A 14,902-nucleotide genomic window follows, 5' to 3' on the forward strand; every position below is an offset into this window, starting at 1 on the left:
CGAAACCATTCCGGTGTCCAAACATAGTAATCCAATATTTCGATCTTTACGTCTCGACCATTTCGAGACTCGTCGTCATGTTTGTGGTCATATCTGGGACTCCGAACTAACTTCGGTACATCAAAACACAAAAACTCATAATATTGATCGTCACCAAACTTTAAGATAGCGGACCCTACGGGTTTGAGAACTATGTAGACATGAACGAGACTCGTTTTTGGTCAATAACCAATAGCGGAACCTGTATCTCATATTGGTTCCCACATATTCTACGAAGATCCTTATCGGTCAAACCGCATAACTACATACGTTGTTCCCTTTGTCATCGGTATGTTACTTGCCCGAGATTCGATCATCGGTATCTCAATACCAAGTTCAATATCGTTACCGGCAAGTCTCTTTACTCGTTATGTAATGCATCATCCCGCAACTAACTCATTAGTCACATTGCTTGCAAGGCTTATAGTGATGTGCATTACCGAGAGGTCCCAGAGATACCTCTCCGACAATCAGAGTGACAAATCCTAATCTTGAAATACGCCAACTCAACAAGTACCTTCAGAGACACCTGTAGAGCTCCTTTATAATCACCCAGTTACGTTGTGACGTTTGTTAGCACACAAAGTGTTCCTCCGATAAATGGGAGTTGCATAATCTCATAGTCATAGGAACATGGGTAAGTCATGAAGAAAGAAATAGCAACATACTAAACGATCAAGTCAATCACATCATTCTCCTAATGATGTGATCCCGTTAATCAAATGACAACTCATGTCTATGGCTAGGAAACACAACCATCTTTGATCAACGAGCTAGTCAATTAGAGGCATAGTAGTGACACTATGTTTGTCTATGTATCACACATGTATTATGTTTCTAGTTAATAAAATTCTAGCATTAATTAATAAACATTTATCATGATATGAGGAAATAAATAATAACTTTATTATTGTCTCTAGGGCATATTTCCTTCAGTCTCCCACTTGCACTAGAGTCAATAATCTATATTACACAGTAATGATTCTAACACCCATGGAGCCTTGGTGCTGATCATGTTTTGCTCATGGAAGAGGCTTAGTCAATGGGTCTGTAACATTCAAATCCGTATGTATCTTGCAAATCTCTATATCTCCCACCTGGACTTGGTCCCGGATGGAATTGAAGCGTCTCTTGATGTGTTTGGTTCTCTTGTGAAATCTGGATTCCTTTGCCAGGGCAATTGCACCAGTATTGTCACAAAAGATTTTTATTGGACCAGATGCACTAGGTATGACAGCTAGATCGGATATGAACTCCTTTGTCCAGACTCCTTCATTTGCTGCATCCGAAGCAGCTATGTACTCCGCTTCACACGTAGATCCCACCACGACGCTTTGTTAAGAACTGCACCAACTAACAGCTCCATTGTTCAATATAAACACGTATCCAGTTTGCGATTTAGAATCGTCTGGATTAGTGTCAAAGCTTGCATCGACGTAACCATTGACGACTAGCTCTTTGTCACCTCCATAAATGAGAAACATATCCTTAGTCCTTTTTAGGTATTTCAGGATATTCTTGACCGCTGTCCAGTGATCCACTCCTGGATTACTTCGGTACCTCCCTGCTAAACTAATAGCAAGGCACACATCAGGTCTGGTACATAGCATTGCATACATGATAGAGCCTATGGCTGAAGCATAGGGAACATCTTTCATTTTCTCTCTATCTTCTGCAGTGGTCGAGCATTGAGTCTGACTCAACTTCACACCTTGTAATACAGGCAAGAACCCTTTCTTTGCTTGATCCATTTTGAACTTTTTCAAAACTTAATCAAGGTATGTGCTTTGTGAAATTCCAATTAAGCTTCTTGATCTATCTCTATAGATCTTGATGCCCAATATATAAGCAGCTTCACCGAGGTCTTTCATTGAAAAACTTTTATTCAAGTATCCTTTTATGCTATCCAGAAATTCTACATCATTTCCAATCAACAATATGTCGTCTACATATAATATTAGAAATGCTATAGAGCTCCCACTCACTTTCTTGTAAATACAGGCTTCTCCAAAAGTCTGTATAAAACCATATGCTTCGATCACACTATCAAAATGTTTATTCCAACTCCGAGAGGCTTGCACCAGTCCATAAATAGATCGCTGGAGCTTGCACACTTTGTTAGCACCTTTCGGATCGACAAAACCTTCTGATTGCATCATATACAACTCTTCTTCCAGAAATCCATTCAAGAATGCAGTTTTGACATCCATTTGCCAAATTTCATAATCATAAAATGCAGCAATTGCTAACATGATTCGGACAGACTTAAGCATCGCTACGGGTGAGAAAGTCTCATCGTAGTGAACCCCTTGAACTTGTCAAAAACCTTTCGCAACAAGTCGAGCTCTATAGATAGTAACATTACCATCAGCATTAGTCTTCTTCTTGAAGATCCATTTATTTTCTATGGCTTGCCGATCATCGGCCAAGTCAACCCAAGTCCATACTTTGTTCTCATACATGGATCCCATCTCAGATTTCATGGCCTCAAGCCATTTTGCGGAATCTGGGCTCATCATCGCTTCCTCGTAGTTTGTAGGTTCGCCATGCTTAAGTAACATGACCTCCAGAATAGGATTACCGTACCACTCTGGTGCGGATCTTACTCTAGTTGACCTACGAGGTTCGGTAGTAACTTGATTTTAAGTTTCATGATCAATAACATTAACTTCCTCACTAATTGGTCTAGGCGTCACAGCAACCGGTTTCCGTGATGAACTACTTTCCAATAAGGGAGTAGGTACAGTTACCTCATCAAGTTCTACTTTCCTCCCACTCACTTCTTTCGAGAGAAACTCCTTCTCTAGAAAGGATCCAAATTAAGCAACAAAAGTCATGCCTTCGAATCTGTGATAGAAGGTGTACCCAATAGTCTCCTTTGGGTATCCTACGAAGACACATAAGCATCGTAATAGTCTCCTTTGGGTAAAAGTCTTGCCTTCGAGCTTATCAGGTTGAAGTTTTTTCACATAAGCATCGCAGCCCCAAACTTTAAGAAACGACAACTTTGGCTCTTGCCAAAACCATAGCCCATAAGGGTTCATTTCAACGGATTTTGATGGTGCCCTATTTAACGTGAATGCAGCTTTCTCTAAAGCATAACCCCAAAACGATAGCGGTAAATCAGTAAGAGACATCATTGATCGCACCATATCTAGTAAAGTACGATTACGATGTTCAGACACACCATTACATTGTGGTGTTCTGGGTGGCATGAGTTGTGAAACTATTCCGCATTGTTTCAAATGTAGACCAAACTCCTAACTCAAATATTCTCCTTCGCGATCAGATCATAGAAACTTTATTTTCTTGTTACGATGATTTTCCACTTCACTCTGAAATTCTTTGAACTTTTCAAATGTTTCAAACTTATGTTTCATTAAGTAGATATACCCATATCTGCTCAAATCATCGGTGAAGGTGAGAAAATAACGATACCCGCCGCGAGCCCCAATATTCGTTGGACCACATACATCTGTATGTATGATTTCCAATAAATCTTTTGCTCGCTTCATAGTTCCGGAGAACGGCGTTTTAGTCATCTTGCTCATGAGGCATGGTTCGCAAGTACCAAGTGATTCATAATCAAGTGATTCCAAAAGTCCATCAGTATGGAGTTTCTTCATGCGCTTTACACCAATATGACCGAAACGGCAGTGCCACAAATAAGTTGCACTATCATTATCAACTCTGCATCTTTTGGCTTCAACATTATGAATATGTGTATCACTACTATCGAGATTCAACAAAAATAGACCACTCTTCAAGGGTGCATGACCATAAAAGATATTACTCATATAAATAGAACAACCATTATTCTCTGATTTAAATGAATAAACGTCTCGCATCAAACAAGATAAAGATATAATGTTCATGCTTAACGCTGGCACCAAATAACAATTATTCAGGTCTAAAACTAATCCCGAAGGTAGATGTAGAGGTAGCATGCCGACCGCGATCACATCGACTTTGGAAACATTTCCCACGTGCATCGTCACCTTGTCCTTAGCCAATATTCGCTTAATCTGTAGTCCCTGTTTCGAGTTGCAAATATTAGCAACAGAACCAGTATCAAATACCGAGGTGCTACTACGAGCATTAGTAAGGTACACATCAATAACATGTATATCACATATACCTTTGTTCACCTTGCCATCCTTCTTATCCGCCAAATACTTGGGGCAGTTCCGCTTCCAGTGACCAGTCCCTTTGCAGTAGAATCACTCAGTCTCAGGCTTAGGTCCAGACTTGGGTTTTTTCTCCTGAGCGGCAACTTGCTTGCCGTTCTTCTTGAAGTTCCCATTCTTCTTTCCTTTACCCTTTTTCTTGAAACTGGTGGTCTTGTTGACCATCAACACTTGATGCTCCTTCTTGATTTCCACCTCTGCAGCTTTTAGCATCGCGAAGAGCTCGGGAATAGTCTTGTTCATCCCTTGCATATTATAGTTCATCACGAAGCTCTTGTAGCTTGGTGGCAGTGATTGAAGAATTCTGTCAATGACACTATCATCAGGAAGATTAACTCCTAGTTGAATAGAGTGATTATTATACCCAGACATTTTGAGTATATGTTCACTGACAGAACTATTATCCTCCATCTTGCAGCTATAGAATTTATTGGAGACTTCATATCTCTCAATCTGGGCATTTGCTTGAAATATTAACTTCAACTCCTGGAACATCTCATATGCTCCATGATGTTCAAAACATCGTTGAAGTCCCAGTTCTAAGCCGTAAAGCATGGCACACTGAACTATCGAGTAGTCATCAGCTTTGCTCTGCCAGACATTCTTAACGTCATCAGTTGCATATGCAGCAGGCCTGGCACCCAGCGGTGCTTCCGGGACGTAATTCTTCTGTGCAGCAATGAGGATAATCCTCAAGTTACGGACCCAGTCTGTGTAATTGCTACCATCATCTTTCAACTTAGCTTTCTCAATGAACGCATTAAAATTCAATGGAACAACAGCACGGGCCATCTATCTACAATAACATAGACAAGCAAAAAAAACTATCAGGTACTAAGTTCATGATAAATTAAAGTTCAATTAATCATATTACTTAAGAACTCCCACTTAGATAGACATCCCTCTAATCATCTAAGTGATCATGTGATCCAAATCAACTGAACCATGTCCGATCATCACATGAGATGGAGTAGTTTTCAATGGTGAACATCACTATGTTGATCATATCTACTATATGATTCATGCTCTACCTTTCGGCCTCAGTGTTCCGAGGCCATAACCGTATATGCTAGGCTCGTCAAGTTTAACTTGAGTATTCTGCGTGTGTAAAACTATCTTACACCCGTTGTATTTGAACGTAGAGCTTATCACACCCGATCATCACGTGGTGTCTCAGCACGAAGAACTCTCGAAACGGTGCATACTCAGGGAGAACACTTATACCTTGAAATTTAGTGAGAGATCATCTTATAATGCTACCATCAATCAAGCAAAATAAGATGCATAAAGGATAAACATCGCATGCAATCAATATAAGTGATATGATATGGCCATCATCATCTTGTGCTTGTGATCTCCATCTCTGAAGCACCGTCATGATCACCATCATCACCGGCGCGACACCTTGATCTCCATCGTAGCATCATTGTTGTCTCGCCAACTATTGCATCTATGAATATTGCTACTGCTTAGTGATAAAGTAAAGCAATTACAGGGCGATTGCATTGCATACAATAAAGCGACAACCATATGGCTCCCGCAAGTTGTCGATAACTTTGTTACAAAACATGATCATGTCATACAATAAAATTTAGCATCATGTCTTGACCATATCACATCACAACATGCCCTGCAAAAACAAGTTAGACGTCCTCTACTATGTTGTTGCATGTTTTACGTGGCTGTTACGGGCTAAGCAAGAACCGTTCTTACCTACGCATCAAAACCACAACCATATTTCGTCAAGTTAGTGTTGTTTTAACCTTCTCAAGGATCGGGCGTAGTCACACTCAATTCAACTAAAGTTGGAGAAACTGATACCCGCCAGCCACCTGTGTGCGAAGCACGTAGGTAGAACCAGCCTCATGTAAGCGTACGCGTAATGTCGGTCCGGGCCGCTTCATCCAACAATACCGCTGAAGCAAAGTATGGCATGCTGGTAAGCAGTATGACTTGTATGCCCACAACTCACTTGTGTTCTACTCATGCATATAACATCTACGCATAAACCTGGCTCTGATACCACTGTTGGGGAACGTACTAGTTTCAAAAATATTCCTACGCACACGCAAGATCATGGTGATGCATAGTAACGAGAGGGAAGAGTGTTGTCCACGTGCCCTCGTAGACCGAAAGCGGAAGCATTAGCACAACACGGTTGATGTAGTCGTACGTCCTCACGATCCGACCGATCAAGTACTGAACGTACGGCACCTCCGAGTTCAGCACACGTTCAGCTCGATGACGTCCCACGAACTCCGATCCAGCAGAACTTTGCGGGAGAGTTCCATCAGCACGACGGCGTGATGACGGTGTTGATGATACTACCAACGCAGGGCTTCACCTAAGCACCGCTACGATATTACCGAGGTGGAATATGGTGGAGGGGGGCACCGCACACGGCGAAGAGATCAATGATCAATTGTTGTCTCTAGAGGTGCCCTCCTGCCCCCGTATATAAAGGAGCAAGAGGGAAGGCGGTCAGGCAGGAGGAGGGCGCGCCAAGGGGGGGAGTCCTACTCCCACCGGGAGTAGAACTCCTCCTTTCCTTGTTGGAGTATACGAGGGGAAGGAAGGGAGAGAGGAAGAGGAAGGAAAGGGGGGCGCCGCCCCCCCCCCTCCTTGTCCAATTCGGACCAGAGGGGGAAGGGGCGCGTGGCCAGCCCTGGCCACCCCTCCTCTTCTCCACTAGGGCCAATGAGGCCCAATAAACTCCCCGGGGGGTTCCGGTAACCCCCCCCCCCCCCGGTACTCCGGTATATGTCTGAAACCTTCCGAAACCATTCCAGTGTCCAAACATAGTCATATAATATATTGATCTTTACGTCTCGACCATTTCGAGACTCCTCGTCATGTCTGTGATCATATCTGGGACTCGGAACTACCTTAGGTACATCAAAACACAAAAACTCGTAATACCGATCGTCACCAAACTTTAAGCGTGCGGACCCTACGTGTTCGAGAACTATGTAGACATGACCGAGACTCGTTTCCGGTCAATAACCAATAGCGGAACCTGGATGCTCATATTGGTTCCCACATATTCTACGAAGATCTTTATCGGTTAATCCGTATAACTACATATGGTGTTCCCTTTGTCATAGGTATGTTACTTGCCCGAGATTCGATCGTCGGTATCTCAATACCTAGTTCAATCTCGTTACCAGAAAGTCTCTTTACTCGTTATGTAATGCATCATCCCGCAACTAACTCATTAGTCACATTGCTTGCAAGGCTTATAGTGATGTGCATTACCGAGAGGGCCCAGAGATACCTCTCTGACAATCGGAGTAACAAATCCTAATCTCGAAATACGCCAACTCAACAAGCACCTTCGAAGACACCTGTAGAGCTCCTTTATAATTACACAGTTACGTTGTGACGTTTGGTAGCACACAAAGTGTTCCTCCGGTAAACGAGAGTTGCATAATCTCATAGTCATAGGAACATGTATAAGTCATGAAGAAAGCAATAGCAACATACTAAACGATCAGGTGCTAAGCTAACGTAATGGGTCAAGTAAATCACATCATTCTCCTAATGATGTGATCCCGTTAATCAAATGACCACTCATGTCTATGGCTAGGAAACACAACCATCTTTGATCAACGAGCTAGTCAAGTGGAGGCATAGTAGTGACACTATGTTTGTCTATGTATTCACATATGTATTATGTTTCTAGTTAATGCAATTGTAGCATGAATAATAAATATTTATCATGATATGAGGAAATAAATAATAACTTTATTATTGTCTCTAGGGTATATTTCTTTCATCAGCCCCCCTCCTCATTGCGGCTGCTGGGGAGGCGCGGGGAGGCGCAGGAGGCGGCAACGGTTAATACCGACGGGTGCGGGAGGATGCAGATGGGTTGGCGCGACCGGTGGAGCGGGGCCACCATGGGTGGTGAAGGAGCCCGGAGATTCCATGGAAGGCGGCGAGGTGGAAGGTAGCGGCGGCAGGAGGTTGCAACGGCTAGGACGTGCGGCGGCTGCGGTAAGAAAGGCGGAAGTGGCGGTGGGAAGAGGAAGGGGGCGGCGGCGGCACACGGGAGGGTATGGCGGCGGCTCGACCTAGTAGGAAGGCGGCGCGATGGGGCAGCGGCGACGCGGCAGGAGACACGCGGCGGCGGCAGCAGATCAGCGGCACGGCGGCGGCGTCAGAGGAGGATGCGGCGACGGCGAGTGCGGTGATGGCGGGAAGCGGCGGCGGCTTGGAGCGGAAGTGGCGCGGCGACACGGGGCGGTGGCAGCGTCGGAGTAGGACGGACGGCTGCGGGGTGCTGTAGTGGTGGGAAGCGGCAGTGGGTGCGGCGGCGCGCGAGGAGGCGCGGCAGCAGCGGCGGCGTGGCAGCGGCGGCGGCTGGTGCTAGATCAGGACCTGCAAGATGATACCATGTAGAGAGATGGTTTGCCAATACAATAATCGTTGTATTGATAGAGTGCCGGTGCACGTATCTAAGTACATGTAAGCCTCAACCTTAACTATACACAACTAAAAGGTGGATCACAATACAAAATACATGCAACACAAATATATATACTCAACAATCTGTTCCGCTAGAAAATCTTCTCGCATGATTCGGACCACGTCGATGTCAATTTCGAGTGCAAGCTGTGTTGTGCTCTGCAAGGCCCCATGCATGTCATCGCATCGGTAGCACATGCCTGTCATGATCTGGATGTTTCGTCATGGTGTAGCTCAGCACCCACCCGCCATCATCCAAAAAAGTAAAAGCCCTCACGCCCACCATGGATGCTAGTTAATTGGGTTAGTGGTCTGCTCTCACTGGCACGACCGCTTCATTTTATCTCACTCTAGCTCGATCTGCTGCGCCGGCTCGTTGCATCCAGTGACAAGCACGGCGACGATGGATGCTGCTGCCGGTGGTGCGGAAGCCGGGCTGGAGGTGGTGGTGTTCCCGTGGCTAGCGTTCGGGCACATGATCCCTTTTCTTGAGCTCTCAAAGCGCCTGGCGGAGAGGGGCAACACCGTCACCTTCGTGTCCACGCCACGGAACCTCGCGAGGCTCCCGCCGATGCCGGCGCACCTGTTAGCCCGCCTCCTCTTCATGCTGCTACAGCTGCCGGTCGTGGAGGGGCTGCTGGAGGGCGCCGAGTCAACGACCGACGTGCCGCCCGACAAGATCGACCTGCTCAAGAAGGCCATGGACGGGCTCGCGGCCCCGCTTGCGGCTTTTCTCACGGACGCCGTCGCCACCGGGAGGAGGCCGGACTGGATCGTCCTCGACTTCTTCCACCATTGACGACTAGCTCTTTGTCACCTCCATAAACGAGAAACATATCCTTAGTCCTTTTCAAGTATTTCAGGATATTCTTGACCGATGTCCAGTGATCCACTCCTGAATTACTTCGGTACCTCCTTGCTAAACTAATAGCAAGGCACACATCAGGTCTGGTACACGGCATTGCATACATGATAGAGCCTATGGCTGAAGCATAGGGAACATCTTTTATTTTCTCTCTATCTTCTGTAGTGGTCGGGCATTGAGTCTGACTCAACTTCACACCTTGTAATACAGACAAGAACCCGTTCTTTGCTTGATCCATTTTAAACTTTTTCAAAACTTAATCAAGGTATGTGCTTTGTGAAAGTCCAATTAAGCTTCTTGATCTATCTCTATAGATCTTGATGCCCAATATATAAGCAACTTCACCAAGGTCTTTCATTGAATTTTTTTATTCAAGTATCCTTTTATACTATCCAGAAATTCTATATCATTTCCAATCAACAATATGTCGTCTACATATAATATTAGAAATGCTATAGAGCTCCCACTCACTTTCTTGTAAATACAGGCTTCTCCAAAAGTCTATATAAAACCATATGCTTTGATCACACTATCAAAACGTTTATTCCAACTCCGAGAGGCTTGCACCAGTCCATAAATAGATTGCTGGAGCTTGCACACTTTGTTAGCACCTTTCGGATCGACAAAACCTTCTGGTTGCATCATATACAACTCTTCTTCCATAATTCCATTCAGGAATTTAGTTTTGACATCCATTTGCCAAATTTCATAATCATAAAATGCAGCAATTGCTAACATGATTCGGACAGACTTAAGCACCGCTATGGGTGAGAAAGTCTCATCGTAGTGAATCCCTTGACCTTGTCGAAAACCGTTCGCAACAAGTCGAGCTCTGTAGATAGTAACATTACCATCAGCGTTAGTCTTCTTCTTGAAGATCCATTTATTTTCGATGGCCTGCCGATCATCGGGCAAGTCAACCCAAGTCCATACTTTGTTCTCATACATGGATCCCATCTCAGATTTCATGGCCTCAAGCCATTTTGCGGAATCTGGGCTCATCATCGCTTCCTCATAGTTTGTAGGTTCGCCATGGTCAAGTAACATGACCTCCAGAATAGGATTACCGTACCACTCTGATGCGGATCTTACCCTAGTTGACCTACGAGGTTTGGCAGTAACTTGATTTTAAGTTGCATGATCAATAACATTAACTTCCTCACTAATTGGTGTAGGCGTCACAGCAACCGGTTTCCGTGATGAACTACTTTCCAATAAGGGAGCAGGTACAGTAACCTCATCAAGTTCTACTTTCCTCCCACTCACTTCTTTCGAGAGAAACTCCTTCTCTAAAAAGGATCCAAATTTAGCAACAAAAGTCTTGCCTTCGAATATGTGATAGAAGGTGTATCCAATAGTCTCCTTTGGGTATCCTATGAAAACACATTTCTACGATTTGGGTTCGAGCTTATCAGGTTGAAGTTTTTTCACATAAGCATCGCAGCCCCAAACTTTAAGAAACGATAACTTTGGTTCTTGCCAAAACCACAGTTCATAAGGCGTCATTTCAACGGATTTTGATGGTACCCTATTTAAGGTGAATGCAGCCTTCTCTAAAGCATAACCCCAAAACGATAGCGGTAAATCAGTAAGAGACATCATTGATCGCACCATATCTAGTAAAGTATGATTACGACGTTCAGACAAACCATTACATTGTGGTGTTCCGGGTGGCGTGAGTTGGGAAACTATTCCGCATTGTTTCAAATGCAGACCAAACTCCTAACTAAAATATTCTCCTCCACGATCAAATCATAGAAACTTTAATTTCTTGTTACGATGATTTTCCACTTCACTCTGAAATTCTTTGAACTTCTCAAATGTTTCAGACTTATGTTTCATTAAGTAGATATACCCATATCTGCTCAAATCATCAGTGAAGGTGAGAAAATAACGATACCCGCCGCGAGCCTCAATATTCATTGGACCACATACATCCGTATGTATGATTTCCAAAAAATCTTTTGCTCGCTTCATAGTTCCGAAGAACGACATTTTAGTCATCTTGCTCATGAGGCATAGTTCGCAAGTACCAAGTGATTCATAATCAAGTGATTCCAAAAGTCCATCAGTATGGAGTTTCTTCATGCGCTTTACACCAATATGACCGAAACAACAGTGCCACAAATAAGTTGCACTATCATTATCAACTCTGCATCTTTTGGCTTCAACATTATGAATATGTGTATCACTACAATCGAGATTCAACAAAAATAGACCACTCTTCAAGGGTGCATGACCATAAAAGATATTACTCATATAAATAGAACAACCATTATTCTATGATTTAAATGAATAACCGTCTCACATCAAACAAGATCCAGATATAATGTTCATGCTTAACGCTGGCACCAAATAACAATTATTCAGGTCTAAAACTAATCCCGAAGATAGATGTAGAGGTAGCGTGCCGACCGCGATCACATCGACTTTGGAACCATTTCCCACGTGCATCGTCACCTCGTCCTTAGCCAATCTTCGCTTAATCTGTAGTCCCTGTTTCGAGTTGCAAATATTAGCAACAGAACCAGTATCAAATACCCAGGTGCTACTACGAGCATTAGTAAGGTACACATCAATAACATGTATATCACATATACCTTTGTTCACCTTGCCATCCTTCTTGTCCACCAAATACTTGGGGCAGTTCCGCTTCCAGTGACCAGTTCCTTTGTAGTAGAAGCACTCAGTCTCGGGCTTAGGTCCAGACTTGGGTTTTTTCTCCTGAGCGGCAACTTGCTTGCCGTTCTTCTTGAAGTTCCCCTTCTTCTTTCCTTTACCCTTTTCCTTGAAACTGGTGGTCTTGTTGACCATCAACACTTGATGCTCCTTCTTGATTTCCGCCTCTCTAGCTTTTAGCATCGCGAAGAGCTCGGGAATAGTCTTGTTCATCCCTTGCATATTATAGTTCATCACGAAGCTCTTGTAGCTTGGTGGCAGTGATTGAAAAATTCTGTCAATGACACTATCATTAGGAAGATTAACTCCCAATTGAATAGAGTGATTATTATACCAAGACATTTTGAGTATATGTTCACTGATAGAACTATTCTCCTCCATCTTGCAGCTATATAATTTATTGGAGACTTCATATCTCTCAATCTGGGCATTTGCTTGAAATATTAACTTCAACTCCTGGAACATCTCATATGCTCCATGACGCTCAAAACATCGTTGAAGTCCCGGTTCTAAGCCGTAAAGCATGGCACACTGAACTATCCAGTAGTCATCAGCTTTTCTCTGCCAGACATTCTTAACGTCATCATTTGCATCTGCAGCAGGCCTGGCACCCAGTGGTGCTTCCAGGACGTAATTCTTCTGTGCAGCAATGGGGATAATCCTCAAGTTACGGACCCAGTCCATGTAATTGCTACCATCATTTTTCAACTTAGCTTTCTCAAGGAACGCATTAAAATTCAACGGAACAACACGGGCCATCTATCTACAATAACCTAGACAAGCAAAAAAAACTATCAGGTACTAAGTTCATGATAAATTAAAGTTCAATTAATCATATTACTTAAGAACTCCCACTTAGATAGACATCCCTCTAAGCATCTAAGTGATCACGTGATCCAAATCAACTGAACCATGTCCGATCATCACGTGAGATGGAGTAGTTTTCAATGGTGAATATCACTATGTTGATCATATCTACTATATGATTCACGCTCGACATTTCGGCCTCAGTGTTCCGAGGCCATATCTGTATATGCTAGGCTCGTCAAGTTTAACCTGAGTATTCTGCGTGTGTAAAACTGTCTTACACCCGTTGTATTTGAACGTAGACCTTATCACACCCGATCATCACATGGTCTCTCAGCACGAAGAACTTTCGCAACGGTGCATACATAGGGAGAACACTTATACCTTGAAATTTAGTGAGAGGTCATCTTATAATGCTACCGTCAATCAAGCAAAATAAGATGCATAAAGGATAAACATCGCATTCAATCAATATAAGTGATATGATATGGCCATCATCATCTTGTGCTTGTGATCTCCATCTCTGAAGCACCTTTATGATCACCATCGTCACCGGCGCGACACCTTGATCTCCATCGTAGCATCGTTGTTGCCTCGCCAACTATTGCTTCTACGACTATTGCTACCGCTTAGTGATAAAGTAAAGCAATTACAGGGCGATTGCATTGCATACAATAAAGCGACAACCATATGGCTCCTGCCAGTTGCCGATAACTTTGTTACAAAACATGATCATCTCATTCAATAAAATTTAGCATCATGTCTTGACCATATCACATCACAACATGCCCTGCAAAAAAAAGTTAGACGTCATCTACTTTCTTGTTGCAAGTTTTACGTGGCTGCTACAGGCTGAGCAAGAACCTTTCTTACCTACACATCAAAACCACAACGATATTTTGTCAAGTTAGTGTTGTTTTAACCTTCTCAAGGACCGGGCGTAGCCACACTCAATTCAACTAAAATTGGAGAAACTGACACCCGCCAGCCACCTGTGTGCGAAGCACGTAGGTAGAACCAGTCTCGCGTAAGCGTACGCGTAATGTCGGTCCAGACCGCTTCATCCAACAATACCGCCGAACCAAAGTATGACATGCTGGTAAGCAGTATGACTTGTATCGCCCACAACTCAATTGTGTTCTACTCGTGCATATAACATCTACGCATAAACCTGGCTCTGATACCACTATTGGGGAACGTACTAATTTCAAAAATATTCCTACGCACACGCAAGATCATGGTGATGCATAGCAACGAGAGGGGAGAGTGTTGTGCATGTACCCTCGTAGACCGAAAGCGGAAGCGTTAACACAACACGGTTGATGTAGTTGTACGTCTTCATGATCCGACCGATCAAGTATCGAACGTACGGCACCTCCGAGTTCAGCACACGTTCAGCTCGATGACGTCCCACGAACTCCGATCCAGCAGAACTTTGCGGGAGAGTTCCGTCAGCACGATGGTGTGATGACGGTGTTGATGATGCTACCGACGCAGGGCTTTGCCTAAGCACCGCTACGATATTACCGAGGTGGAATATGATGGAGGGGGGCACCGCACACGGTGAAGAGATCAATGATCAATTGTTGTGTCTAGAGGTGCCCACCCGCCCCCGTATATAAAGAAGCAAGAGGGAAGGCGGCCAGGCAGGAGGAGGGCGCGCCAAGGGGGGGGAGTCCTACTCCCACCGGGAGTAGGACTCCTCCTTTCCTTGTTGGAGTACGAGAGGGGAAGGAAGGGAGAGAGGAAGAGGAAGGAAAGGGGGGCGCCCCCCCCCCCTCCTTGTCCAATTCGGACTAGAGGGGGAGGAGGCGCGCGGCCAGCCCTGGCCGCCCCTCCTCTTCTCCACTAGGGCCAA

This window comes from Triticum dicoccoides, chromosome 4A, assembly GCF_002162155.2.
Source record: "Triticum dicoccoides isolate Atlit2015 ecotype Zavitan chromosome 4A, WEW_v2.0, whole genome shotgun sequence".
NCBI classification, from domain to species: domain Eukaryota; kingdom Viridiplantae; phylum Streptophyta; class Magnoliopsida; order Poales; family Poaceae; genus Triticum; species Triticum dicoccoides.